Here is a 13,164-nt window from a genome sequence, read left to right on the forward strand (position 1 = left end):
TTTATATTTAATAATTAATTATTCAATTAAATAACTAATTAAAGAACAACTAAATAAAGAAACAAATAATTATTGCAAACATAAAATAAAAGAACTAATTGTGCTAAAAAAATTAACAACTACCAAAATAAATTCTAACAAAAAAAATAGCAACTCAAAAGATGAAACCGAAAATACAAAAAATAAATAAAGAATATGTGGCAATAAAAAAAATAGAATAAAATAAACGAACAAATACCAAAATAAATTCTAACAAAAAAATAGCAACTCAAAAGATGAAACTGAAAAACAAAAAAACTAAAGATTATGCAGCAATAAAAATAGAATAAAATAAATGAACAAAATTATTTTTATCTGAAAATAAAAAAACAAACCAAATAAAATAGAAACTCGAACAAGAAATTAAAATAAAGAAAAAAATAGATCTAGAAACAAAACCAAAGAAAAATAATACTAAAAATATAAATCGGATCTAGAAAAAAATTAATTAAAAAATCAAATATCACTATTCTACCAAAAAAAGAGTTCAAAAATCAAAAATCAAAAATAAAATGGAATGACTACACCTAAAACGCTATCCAATTAAGCAAGAATTAAAATGAGATTACAAATCAAGTAATTAAACAAAAATAAAAAAAATAATGAATTAGATACATTCCTCCATTGCTTCCTCGACAACGGCGCCAAAAACTTGCTGTATTTGGAAGCATGTCGTTAACCACTTTGGAACACCAGCTTTAATATTTATAAATTTCTCCATTTCTTATAGCAATTACAAACGCAGTAAATGGTGAGAATGGGTCGTATCCACAGGGAAGAGAGGGAAAATTTGTTACGAACTTTAATCTGAATAAAAGAACATAAAGGGAAGTTGCAAAATCACAAAACTTTAATTAATTAAATTGAAATCCATTGAAAATAAAATTTGAACACTGTTGAAAGTGAAAAGTGCATAAAAATAAATAAATAAAAGAAATAAAACAAAAAAGTTTGTAATTTGATTAGAGGTAGTAGTCTCTGGATCTCTCCTTTGACCCTTGAACTTCTCGAGCTATGCCTTCCGTCTTACCTGGCCAAATTTCAGATCTGCAGAAAAGAAACAAAGCAAAAATTAAACTAGATAAAAATAAATTGCATAACGGAAAAATCGGAACTAGAAATTAAAGAATGAAAATTAAATCTAAAACTAAAGTAAACTGGTTGGGATTCAAATCCAGAGGTGGCAGTAGTGCCTTAGGCGAATTGCAAGCAGGAACCCCCTCCTCTTGCCTAAGCGTTCTCCTCTTCCTCTACCCTTAAACTTCTCAAGATCAGCCTTCTGTCTTACCTGGGGGCAGAATCCAACCCCTTCTCAGGACCCCTTGGGTCCTTTTTATAGAGAAGGGTGGATACAAGTAGGATTAGAGAGAAAGAGGGGGGCAGCAGCTAGGTTTTAGCAATGATCTAGGTGCCCTAGGGTTTCTAATGAAGGGTTAGGATGGTTCTAAGGTGATCCTAAGGCTGAGAAGAGGAGAGGGTGCCTAATATTATGTAAGGTTGAGATTTGGGTGCCCAGAAATGGATGTTGGAGATTGAGGTGCCTAGGGTTGAAAGGTGGAGATTAAAAGGAGTGGGTGGCGCCCTAGAGTGGACGGCTGAGATAGAGAATGGAATAGAGGGTTGAGATCTAGTGGCTAGGGGCTGAATGGTGAGGATTAGAAGTTAGGTGGCACCCTAGGGTTAAAAAGCTGAAAGGAGTGTGCCCTAGAATGAATGGTGGAGATTAGAATGGATGGAAGGTGGAGAATAAGCAGCTAGGGGCGGGTAGGGTTTGCCAATGATGAAAAGGAGTGGAAAGGCGCCCTAGGGTTTGCTAAGGAGAGGGAAGTATGCTAATAAAGTAGGAGGTGTGCCATTCTAGTTTTAGCAGATAGGATGCGCCCTCTTATGCTTAGTTTTTTCACAAAAAACACACCCTCTCTCAGTTGGCCTTCACACCAGCTTCCCTAGTTTTCCATAGGATTTGCACAGAGACCCTCAAAGGTCACAGAATTGAATTTAACTGGGAAAAGGGGACAGTTTAACTATTCTACGGCCTGAAATACCCCTGAAATGATGCCTTTAAGGCATCAAACTACAGAGTTATCATACCCCCAACTTAACCATTGCTAGTCCCTTACCAATGCAGCCTTAAAATTACACTGAGTGGCAGCTTGTTCAATGGCAACATTGGAAGTTTGGTGAGTCCAACTTTGGATACAAAAGAGGTTGAAGACAAAGAAACTGCCATTGATGCGGGAGCAAGTAGAATCAAAGCTTTGGATTCTCTCGAGGCATATGCATTAGGACGGGGTGAGGAACGTTTGGATCTTGGAGAGATCAAGTGATGATTGACAGGTGATTTGTAGATATGATTTGAAGATGGTGTCGGAGAGTTCATTATGTCAAAGTTTGTTTACTCCCCCAGTGTTGTTGTCGAAATCCACATCAGAGTCTAATGACATAGACAGATGCTAGCTCATTCAAGCCATGTTGAGAATGAAGAGTGCATTCTGAGCAAAATCAAGGAGATCTTTGGTGGTACCAGTGTGGGGAAGGCTCTTGGAAGCACTCCTAGAGCCAGTAATCGAAAAACCAAGGAGAAGTCAGGACCAGCTCCCACCATTGGTTCACCATGACATTACATCCATTACCGCTCAGAAAATAGCCATCGTCGACTAAAAAGCAAAATTCAACGATCTCTTTTACCTTTACTTTAGCAACAAAAGGATAAGATGATTGAGGAGGAAGGGGATGAGTACGTTTAGAACAGCATCAGTGAACGGATGCATTGCAAATTATAGGTAAGGATGGGGGCATTGTTGGTTTGGTTAGACAATGGACCCAAAAGCTCTTAATCTACTACTAGTTTTGTAGCCAAGAAGCGACGGGGCACCTAGTTTTCTTTCCCCTCTTTCTAGTGCCCACATCTCTCTCTCTCTCTCACATCCAAAGTCATTACCGTTGGGAGAGCACGCGGTATCGGGTATTCGTGCTCACCCGCCTATTCCCAAAACGGTGGTACCAGTGTGGTTGTATAAAGCACAATAGTCTCCAGTGAAGAACAGAGAAAGAACGGAGGTCTCTGGTGAAGAACCGTCTGTATTCTCAGAGAATGAACAGCAAAATAGTCTTCGATGAATAATGACAATTGTCTTTGGTGAAGAAAGTTCTGGATTCTCATAGTGAAAAATGGTTTGGGTTCTCAAAGAATGAATAGAATAATAGTCTCCGGTGAAGTACAGTCACCGGAAAAATGGATGGCGGAATATATTGAGTAATATCGCCGTGTAACTGGTAGGGTTATTAAGGGCAAATTCAGAATTTTGCAAATTGATCATTGATGGAAAGGAGGTATCTGTCAATTTTTTTTTAAAATAAAAGGGAGGTTTTTGCTAAAATGAGACTATAGGGAAAGTTTTTATGATTGTCAGAAATTTCAACGGAGCTTTTTGTATTTTACCCTTAAATCTATAACGCTTACCAATAGCATATGCGATATCAGGCCTAGTACAAAGCATATCATACATTGAACTTCCTATAGCACTATCATATTCAAGTTATGCAATTGATCTCTCAAAATTTTCCACTAATTTTATACTAAAATCATATGGTGTGTCATATTCCTTAAATCCTAAATGCTTGAACTTATCAAGTATCTTCTCAATATAATGTGATTGACTTAATGCATAATCCCCATTCTATTTCTTAACTTTGATTCCTAAAATAGTATATACTTCTCCTAGATCTTTCATGTTGAAAGCAAAAGATAGATGCTTTTTAGTTTTAATGAAGGATAATTTGGCCCGACCAATTATGAGACGACACGTGGAGCGACAGAGTAATATGGAGACACTTCAACAATTTCGGACACCTTAGTAGTGCTAGTCACCTCAGGCACCTCAAGTCACTCTGCCAAGACTGAGGCATCCACCGACCTGCCGAAGTGCCACGTAGCCTCCTTCTAGTAGCAAGCCAGTTATCTCCAATCTCCACGGAATTACAATGCATGTCAACAGATCTTATCTTCACTTTGCCCGATTTGGACAGACTTTGATAAACCTTATCAGCTCTCTCAAACCTCCATCGCTAACTTAATTTCTAATGCTTTATTATTCTTTTCATTTTATAGATTTGTGATTGGCACTTGGTTCTTGGGTTATCTCAGTATTTCCTTGACTTGTTGATTCTTACTAAATTGTTCACCAATTTTTTTAGTGTCATATTCACTCATATTCCATTTTCTAATAAAAAATATGAGAACGAAATCTATTTACCCTTGATAGAGTTCATAATCTCAGTTCTTTGTCTAAGTTGATACAAGTAGAAGTTATAATTAATTTCATAATCTCTCACACACTGTTGCATTTGACAGGTAAATTTCTCTATTGCGATCTCTCTCTCTCAATCGCACATTGGCAACATTTCATTCACAGGTATCTCTCTCTCTTTCTCTCTATTTCATGTTCACACAATGTACCTAATTCTATTGGGCTTTGATTATTGTTGGAGAAATTGGGTGTTAAGATGGTATAATTCTCATGAATATTCTAATCGGATTTTTCTATAGATTATTTCTTGTTATTTTTGTTTTTTTTTTTTCTGGTGTTGAACAGTCTAATCACATGCACATCCAGCAAGACAGAATCTTCTTCCTAGAAGCTGGAAATGTCAGAGGCATGCCTATCCATACCGGTTGTCCTAAATTTACCATGATTTTCTATTATTTTAAATTTTCCCAAGGTATTTCTCTCTAATGGCCCAAAATTAGAAGAATCCAGGAACCTTGGAAATTAGAATAACAATGCTATAGCTTTATCTTTTTTAGCGTATATTTCTGGGGTTGATCTTGAAATCACTAAAAGGGGTTCAACAGTATGTTCTTAATTAGTTTCATCATTCATGCTGCAAGAAATATATTTCAAGTTCATCTAAGATAGAAGGGTGACTTGAAATTCTCTTTTGCTTAATGATCAGCGGCTAGCTTTGAAAAAGGCTGATAGATGTGAGTATGGAGGTTTTAACCCCTCTTTCAGAGCAACTAACAAAGCCATTGCCTAATGCCATGGTCCTAGTAAATCTCAAGGAACTATCAACTGGGACTTACAAGCTTTTGGTAGAAGTTGCCAATTTGGATTTTTTCAGAACCTTGTTAATTGAATTACACATTTTAATTCTGCAATTCCTATCATTGCTTGTTTCATTTTAAACCCTTATTTCTCAGGAACACGCTTGGCCATTTTTGTCTGTGGGGATGAACCCTATGAGGAGTTGGACATTCTCAAAGATGTTGATGCTACAATGCTTCTACATAATCTACCATCTACGGAAGAAAGTGTCAATAGAGTACATGCAGCAAGGAGGTAATGTTGTTAGTTTCTCCATACTTTGGAATTAATGGTAAATATTATGATAAGTGTGTTAGATCTAATTAGATTGGGTTAAATTCTTTGCATATCTTGATTCATTTTGAATCTGATCATGATGGAGTTTTTCACATATTCAATGGTCTTGAATGATAGTAGAGTGGAAAATGCAACAACTAGGAATATAATTATATATATAGCCAGTTCAGACCTTTATTGATTTGCAATAATCAAAACTTATCCTGACCCAATTATATACGAGAACATAATGCTGCTCCAAACCCTATATAATTCGGTTGGTTAAGTTTGGGTCTGTCAGGTCTGCCCTACCCAGTGACAGCCCTAGATCGACACCATCCTTCTGAATTAACGAATGATTTTGATTGCAAAATAATCATCCATTGTATGAAGAGATACGATCTTCTCATTAACTTGAACTTGCAATACAATGTGCATAACTTGAATCTGGATTTACTCCTTACGGCACTTGCTGCTGCATATTAGAAACATCTCTTGTACTAAGAAACATTCTCAATGCACGGCTGCAACGTGCTGTAAGGTTGGTTCCAAGCCATGCAGGTGAAATCTGTTCATACACACTTTCCATGCATGGGTATTTTGGGTATTATCAATTAGGGTTTCAAGAGGAAAACATTACTACTCACCAGGGACTAGCATGAGGAAGCAACCTTGGATTATCATGCTCATACCAGTAAAGATAATGGGATTTCGTGGGTGTTTCATTCATGGAAATAGGCACACATTGCCTAATCACATATACCTTGGTCTTCTCTACATGTTTCTCTGGTTTTGATTTTTCATTGTGTATTTAGATCTTTATACATGAGCATCTTTAGCATGTAGCAGAGGTAAAAGGCCATTACCCAAAGACTAATACGGAAATCTGTCTAGAATACATTGTTGAAAAATCAAACCAATCAGAGGGCGGCATATTTGCAGAGCTATTTTGGTTGTGGGATCTTGGAATTGCAAATGCCCTCCCACCCCACGATCTGACTGAAATACCTTTTGCTAGAGTTTCAAAATATCTCGAAGAGGGTGGAGTCCGAAATAACTTTGTTTAGTTAATAAAGCTCAGCAGATAATGGACGATTTCTATTAGAATGGTAAAATAAGAAAATATTAGAAGACCTTATGAAAGTTATGATCTGCAAGCAGCCCAGAAGAAACAGAATGTCTAATCTGCAAGTTCAAATCATGAAAACTGCAAACAAGGAATGAGAATTGCACATCAAAGTAGTAATTATTATAAAAATGCAACCCAAGGAAACAGTTTCATTCTACATAATAAGCTATTTGATTATAACAATATATATATATATATATGAGCTTATTTTTAAACGTGAATGTGACATACGCGTCTATGAAAAACAAACAAATGTAGGCAACTTTGTTGGTGCTGATAATGAAGTGACAACCACATATATGCTACAGAAGCCCAGAACAAGCCAATCATGCATGACTTCTATATACCTCTGGAACCAGGGATATCAATCCACTGCAGCTGAAGTTCCACTTCACCGCTTTCCACATTTTTCAGTCTCAGATACATATCCTGGACAATCTTGCCATATGAAACAACTTTCCTCAGCAAGGCAGTTTTGCCTATTAGGTTGTACTCTCTGTATTATGGTACCACTTGGAAGATTCACCAAATGCATCTTTACAACTTCTAGAAATGGTTTAATGTCAATATCTGCATCTCCCATTTTGTCATCTAGGCTGAATTTGTCCTTATCATATACTATCTGCAACAACAAAAGATGATGATTGTTATGATGACTAGCAAAATTTGTGTAGGATTTTCTGGATGCAAATAAAACTGTCTTTTAGCAATCAGCATCAAAAATATCTCTAGACATTTTCAATAAGCATGAAATTCTGCATTAAAATTTCTCTTGAAATAGCATTCCTTCATGTATAAAGTTAAGAGAATCCCAATGGCATGAAAGAAAACCCATCAGGAGCCAAAATCATCTAAAGTAAAACAGAAACACTATTCTTGACCCACAATAAAGCAAAGGAGAGGCGATATTCTGTTTTTGACTTTTTGTACAGATTATATATAATAGACTACACAGATAAACAACTATCCACATTATATGGACTGCACTGTGTTACACAGATACTGCAAGAAGATGATTGGATGCATTGTTGGATATGAAATTTACATTAAATTGAAGTGTTCAACATGATATAGCACCTTGGTACAGGTATCCAGGTGTTACAGGCACTGAATAAGTTTAATAGAAAATTTTAGCTTCATAGCTTTTCTGTTCATGGAAGACTGCGGACACCTGCAGTTTAATATAACTATATATTCAAAACCTTGACCTCTAATATATCAACATCGGTTCTTTATTATTCTTTCTATATGCATTTACACCAAAAGGACATCCAATAAATTTAGGCTACATTTAATAATTTGATGTTTATACCACAAATAAATAAATTATATAATGTATGTCCATAAGTGACTATCATCATGTACAAATTAGCTCAACTTCTACTTGGTATTGATAGAATTGTTGTTGTATTTTATGCCCTTGTATGTTTCCTCCCATATGGGAGAAGACAAGAATCCAAAAGTAGGGAAAAGTAATTATGATCTACCAATCAAAAAAATAAATACTTACAAGTTTGATTGGAAGCTTAGGATCTGCCACAAAAAGGGTTAAATCTTCATTCCACTCAGGATTGATATTCTTTTTCATTACACGAGTCTTCAATTTCTGCATTGGATTCATAACTTCAGCATTGACAAATATCACCGATTAAACAATTCAGTTTCAAGTAAGAACATGAATCTTAATATCAGATTATCAGTACAAGCTAACTGCATAGAAACCATGTCAAGATTAAATATTACCACCACTAAAGTTTGACTTACTAGTGAAGGATATAAAAATTCAAATCAAGCAGATGTCTTTTATAAAAGCAAATGAATAAAAAAATCATTAAGTATTGAATTTGGAAAGCAAAAAAAATTAAAATACCCTTGATATGCCATGCCCAGAGAGAGAGAGAGAGAGTGAGTAAGAACTAATTCCTTCCATTTTGAACCATATGGCATGTCTTGTGTCTATGCACCCATATGCATGAACTTGTTAAAATGAAAACCTGTGGTTTTTCTCAAATTTTGCTGCAAGTTTATTTGGATCATGTGGTTCCATTTCACTTTCAAGGTCAATGAATTCCAGTCATTTTGGTGGTCTCATTGGAAAATGCAAACCTGATCTCAACAGGACAACTTTAGAAAATATGGCTAAATCAGGATCTCTCCATGAGAAAGAAGAGCTTAAATATTGCAATGTGAACATTGAGGGATGACCTTCAGTTGTGGATGATCTTCTGAAATTTAGAGAGATGAATTTGAAACAAAAGGATCAAGGGGAAAAGAGTTAATTCAAATAACAAAGATGTATTTGTGAAGGGAACAAGCAGGCATGATGAGGCATGATTTGAAAAACTCTCAAAATGGCATTGTGAAGAGAACATTTCTTGTACAAATCAATAGTTTATCAAATTGAAATTAATATTTATTTGTGAGTCAAATGTTTTGAATGATGAATGGTTTTTTAAATTTTATTTGATATTTTCTTTTTACTTTTGTATTTCATTTCAATTTAAATGAATATAGAGAAAATAGGTTATTTGAAGCAAATTAGATAAAATAAAAAAGGGTATATGAAAAAAAAGGTATGGCTTTGACTGCCACTAAAGATATACTTGACTACCGTTACAAAAAATATGCATGGACTTTAGCGGCAGTCATGTCAATAATAGTGACAGTCGCGACGGCAGGTGTATATTTGTGCCATCAGCCATGAAAACTGCCGCTAGAACATTTAGTGACAAATCTTTTAGCGACAATTTGGTGGCTGTTGGTAAAATCTCTAGTGGCAATTTTGGGGACCTTTAGCGGCTGCCGCTAAAAGTCATTTTTCTTGTAGTGAGCTTCTTTTCAAAAGGTAGCATCTCTAGAGGTTATGGCCTCATTATAGGTTTCATGATCACTTTCAATGTTTAATATGGTGGGTGTCTTCTTTAGCACCTTTTCTCTATTAGCCTCAACTAGGAATACAATTAATTAGACAAAAATAAAATCAGAACCTAGATGCTTCTATTCTCTTTGTATCTAACTTCTTCTAGGTTTTATTATAGGTGCTATAAGAACTCCATTTCCTTGTTTTGTTTCATTATTACAAATAGGTTTTGGAGTTTGAATTTCTCTTTTAGGTTTTCTATCATAATTCTCTGTGGATTTAGAACATAGTTTATTTAATTTCAAATCCAAATGCATATAGGCCTTGCTATATCCTACATATCTAACAAACATACTTTTCTTAACTCTAAGTCCTAATTTAGTTCTTTTACAGTCTAGAATTCTATAATAAGCTAAACACTTTTAGGTATGCTAAATTATGTTTCCTCCCTTTCCATAATTCATATAGACATTTATTATTAGTTTTAGAAACAATTATGTTTTGTAAATGGCAGGTAAATTGGAGTGCTTCCCCCCATAGATTGAAGAATGCATTAGCATTGACTAAAAGCAGAACATTGATATATTATTCTAAATTCCACATAAAAGGAATCATAATCATTCTTGAAATACTCAACACCCCTATTACTTCTGGGGGGCTTCATGCTTAGTTTTCATAAGGTTGGCATTAGTGTATCTTAAGAAATAATTAATAAGAGTTATGACATATTTTTATCTCTCATAATTAACACACTATCGGACTCACAAATGTCATAATGAATTAATTCTTGGGTTTGAGAATTTTTCTCAACAATTGGGAAATGTTTCTTAGCCATTTTAGATTTTATACTTCACATTTATCATTTATTTCATTGTATATTTTATAAGACCAAGTTTACTCATGTTCTTTATAGATTTAAAATTCGGGTTTGCTAATCTACCATGCCATATAAAAAATGAATCAATAATACAAATAGAATTCTTATCTTCATTAGTATTTCATTTGAATATCCCATTACAGTCATATCCCTGTCCAATGAACATCATGTTCTTGAATAGGATCAATTTATTGGATTCAAATACTACCTTGAATCCCCTCTTGCAGACAAGATTCATTGAGACCAAGTTCTTTCTTATATCAGGAACATGTATTCAAAAGAGTTAATGTCTTCCTAGATGTGAAGTTTTATTTTACACTACTTTTTCCAACAACTTCAGTACATATTTGGTTTCCAATTTATACCTCCTAGCATCAATTACTTATGTGTTTTGAACTATAACTTATCCTTGCAAACATGGACTATGGCACCTAAATCAAACCATTATTTACAAAACAATTCTACTATGTTTACTTCAGTAACCATGGCCACTAGTTGGTCTTCTACCATATTTTCGAACTTGTTTCCACCTTTTCAATGTCAACAGACTCAAGCATAGTCGCCATTGTTTTCATAAACATAGAAAACTCGCTTTTTCTTGTTGTTACTCTTCTTAAAGTTTATATCCTTCTTCTTCACTTGTAGTGTAGGGATAGTCTTTTTTGATTTATTTTCTATGAAGTTTATTTTGGAGTTTAGCTTTCCAATCAAGGTTTTATCCATGTTTTCTTTAATACGAAGGTATTGCTGAATTTGTTCCAAAGTAAACTCTTTTGTCTTGTATAGATGCTTCTTCATAATCCTTACAAGAGGATGAAAGTTTGGCAATATTGATTGTACACACTTGAAAAGACTCAGGAATGGTGATGTTAAGAGACCAAATTTTGTTAACTATCACTTGTTGGGCTTATGGTTGTTTATGGCAAGTTGAAGTATTCTACGTTGAGATACTTGTTTGTACTTCTTCTTGCACCTTGTACTTGAATTCCAAAGCCTTCCAGATTTCTGTAAGAGATGCAAATTCCTTGTAAAATTGTAGAGCCGATCAAATCTAATAGATAATTGAACCCTCCTGTCATTTTACACTTTCTTTCTTTAGTTTTTCTATTTATCCACTGGTCTTAGGAAGAGGTTGCAGATTCAAATCTAATAGATAATTGAATTTTGATGTAGTAAAAAAGAAGATCTTCTTGTCTTGTCATCGACTAAAATTAGCTCCATCAAATTGATTAAGTTGGACAAGATTTTGGTTCATCATCTTGATTGAAGTTATACTTGCTTCTGCCTCTATTATAAACAAATAACATTCCAAAAGACTGAGTTGGTTGTTAGGTTGTAAACAAATTCATTACTAGGATATAATAGAGCCTTAGGAAAGAAACTACAACCAACAAAGTGAAGAGTCTACAAAGAAATATTCTGTGAGATAGGAAAAATTCAAACTAAGAGAGGCAAGATATTTATGTTGTGAGTTTGAATGAAAACTTGTGTCCAAAATCGATTTAACTTACACCCTTTTATAGATTCTTGAGGGCCACTAGGAAAAGGAGCACCTTTATTTGAAGAGGCTCTTTATATAGTCATGAATATAATTCAAATTCTGTGACTGTTCACAATAATTAACAGTTGATGAGTGTTAACGTATGAATAGTATTTCTTGTTCACACCTGATCAAATTATGACCGTTGGGTTTAACTTAGAACATCAATGGTCATGAGTTGACCTTCCAAGTGTTCGAATGCATCCTGATACAAATTAGGTGTGGTTTTTCGAATTTGTATTTATGAATCGTGAATCGCAAATCATAATTTGCAACTTGAAATTTGTGATTTGAGATTTGCAAATGGCTTACGAGTTGCAATTTATGATTAGCAAATTGTGGTTTGTGATCTTACATACATTTATTTCTACACATTTCATTGCATCAAGTGTCATCTTAATGTCTCATTGCACATCAACTATGACTTCAATGCACCACTATATTATTAAAAATATAGTTATCTTATGTAGAACCATACGAAGTGTGAGCATAATGTACCTTTAAAGTACCTCATTGCACCATGTATACACATGTGCACATTCCAAGCAGCAAGTCTCTATACTCTCATATTTCTAAGAAGTGTAAGTAAGCTTTTACTTAAAACCCAAAACAAGTTTTGTAATTTTCCAATGTGAGACAAGACCTAAAAGAGAGAAAACAAGGCAAAACAACGGTTTTGGTGGAAACTTTGGAGATGTTTGGCATTGATTCCGATTTCCCAAGAATGATGTCATGTCCAATCCACGTTAGCAATTTAGAAATCAGTGATTTTTTTTTTCTATTTGGTTAGCTGATTATGCAAATTTCTGGGAAATTGATAAAAAATCGATCCCTGAAATCGGACTTGAGTGAGGGATCACCACTTTTTGTGATTTCTCAATTTTCGATTCTAATTTTTTAAGGTGATGTGACATCCTATGTGGCAAAGGGTAGAGGTGATTTAATGCTTCTCACCCCTACTTCACAAGCTCACAAGAACAGTCAAAGGTTGGAGAGTGGAGACGCCACTACCTAGGTATGTCTGCAAATCTTCAAATACACCACCCACCCATGCAAATAAATGCCGACAGGTGGTTACAATTGTTCTTCACATTTAATTTTTTTCATCTTTAAATGGGGTGAGCCATCCACTACTACAATGGATGGTCACCGGTGTATATATATATATAGTTTTAACATATTCTATTATTTTCAGGTTTGGTTTTTCTTTTTATATGTGATTACTTTGGACAATCTTCCACCACCTGTAAGTTCCAAATCTTTAATCCTTTGCAATTTTCTGTTCTTTTACTCTTCAAATCATTCAGCCCATCTATTTAGAATTGACTACATGGTAGTTTCCCTTAGTTAACATGA

General features: G+C 34.6%; 1 long non-coding RNA gene and 1 pseudogene across 2 annotated transcripts; one reads left to right on the forward strand and one right to left on the reverse strand.

Annotated features, from left to right (window-relative positions):
• The first annotated feature begins 4,067 nt into the window (after positions 1-4,067).
• LOC148791645 (uncharacterized) lies at positions 4,068-12,825 on the forward strand. Its single transcript, XR_016076019.1, has 4 exons — positions 4,068-4,341; positions 4,394-4,454; positions 5,243-5,381; positions 12,711-12,825. It is a non-coding gene; the product is annotated as an uncharacterized LOC148791645 (long non-coding RNA).
• LOC109114675 (protein C2-DOMAIN ABA-RELATED 7 pseudogene) lies at positions 6,637-8,152 on the reverse strand (annotated as a pseudogene). The gene is made up of 2 exons (XR_016076169.1): positions 8,042-8,152; positions 6,637-7,153 (listed from the first exon to the last, which is right to left on the reverse strand). The product of XR_016076169.1 is annotated as a protein C2-DOMAIN ABA-RELATED 7 pseudogene (transcript).
• Positions 12,826-13,164: the final 339 nt, after the last annotated feature.

Source organism: Nelumbo nucifera, chromosome 5 (genome assembly GCF_055504915.1).
Source record: "Nelumbo nucifera cultivar China Antique chromosome 5, China Antique-T2T, whole genome shotgun sequence".
NCBI lineage: Eukaryota > Viridiplantae > Streptophyta > Magnoliopsida > Proteales > Nelumbonaceae > Nelumbo > Nelumbo nucifera.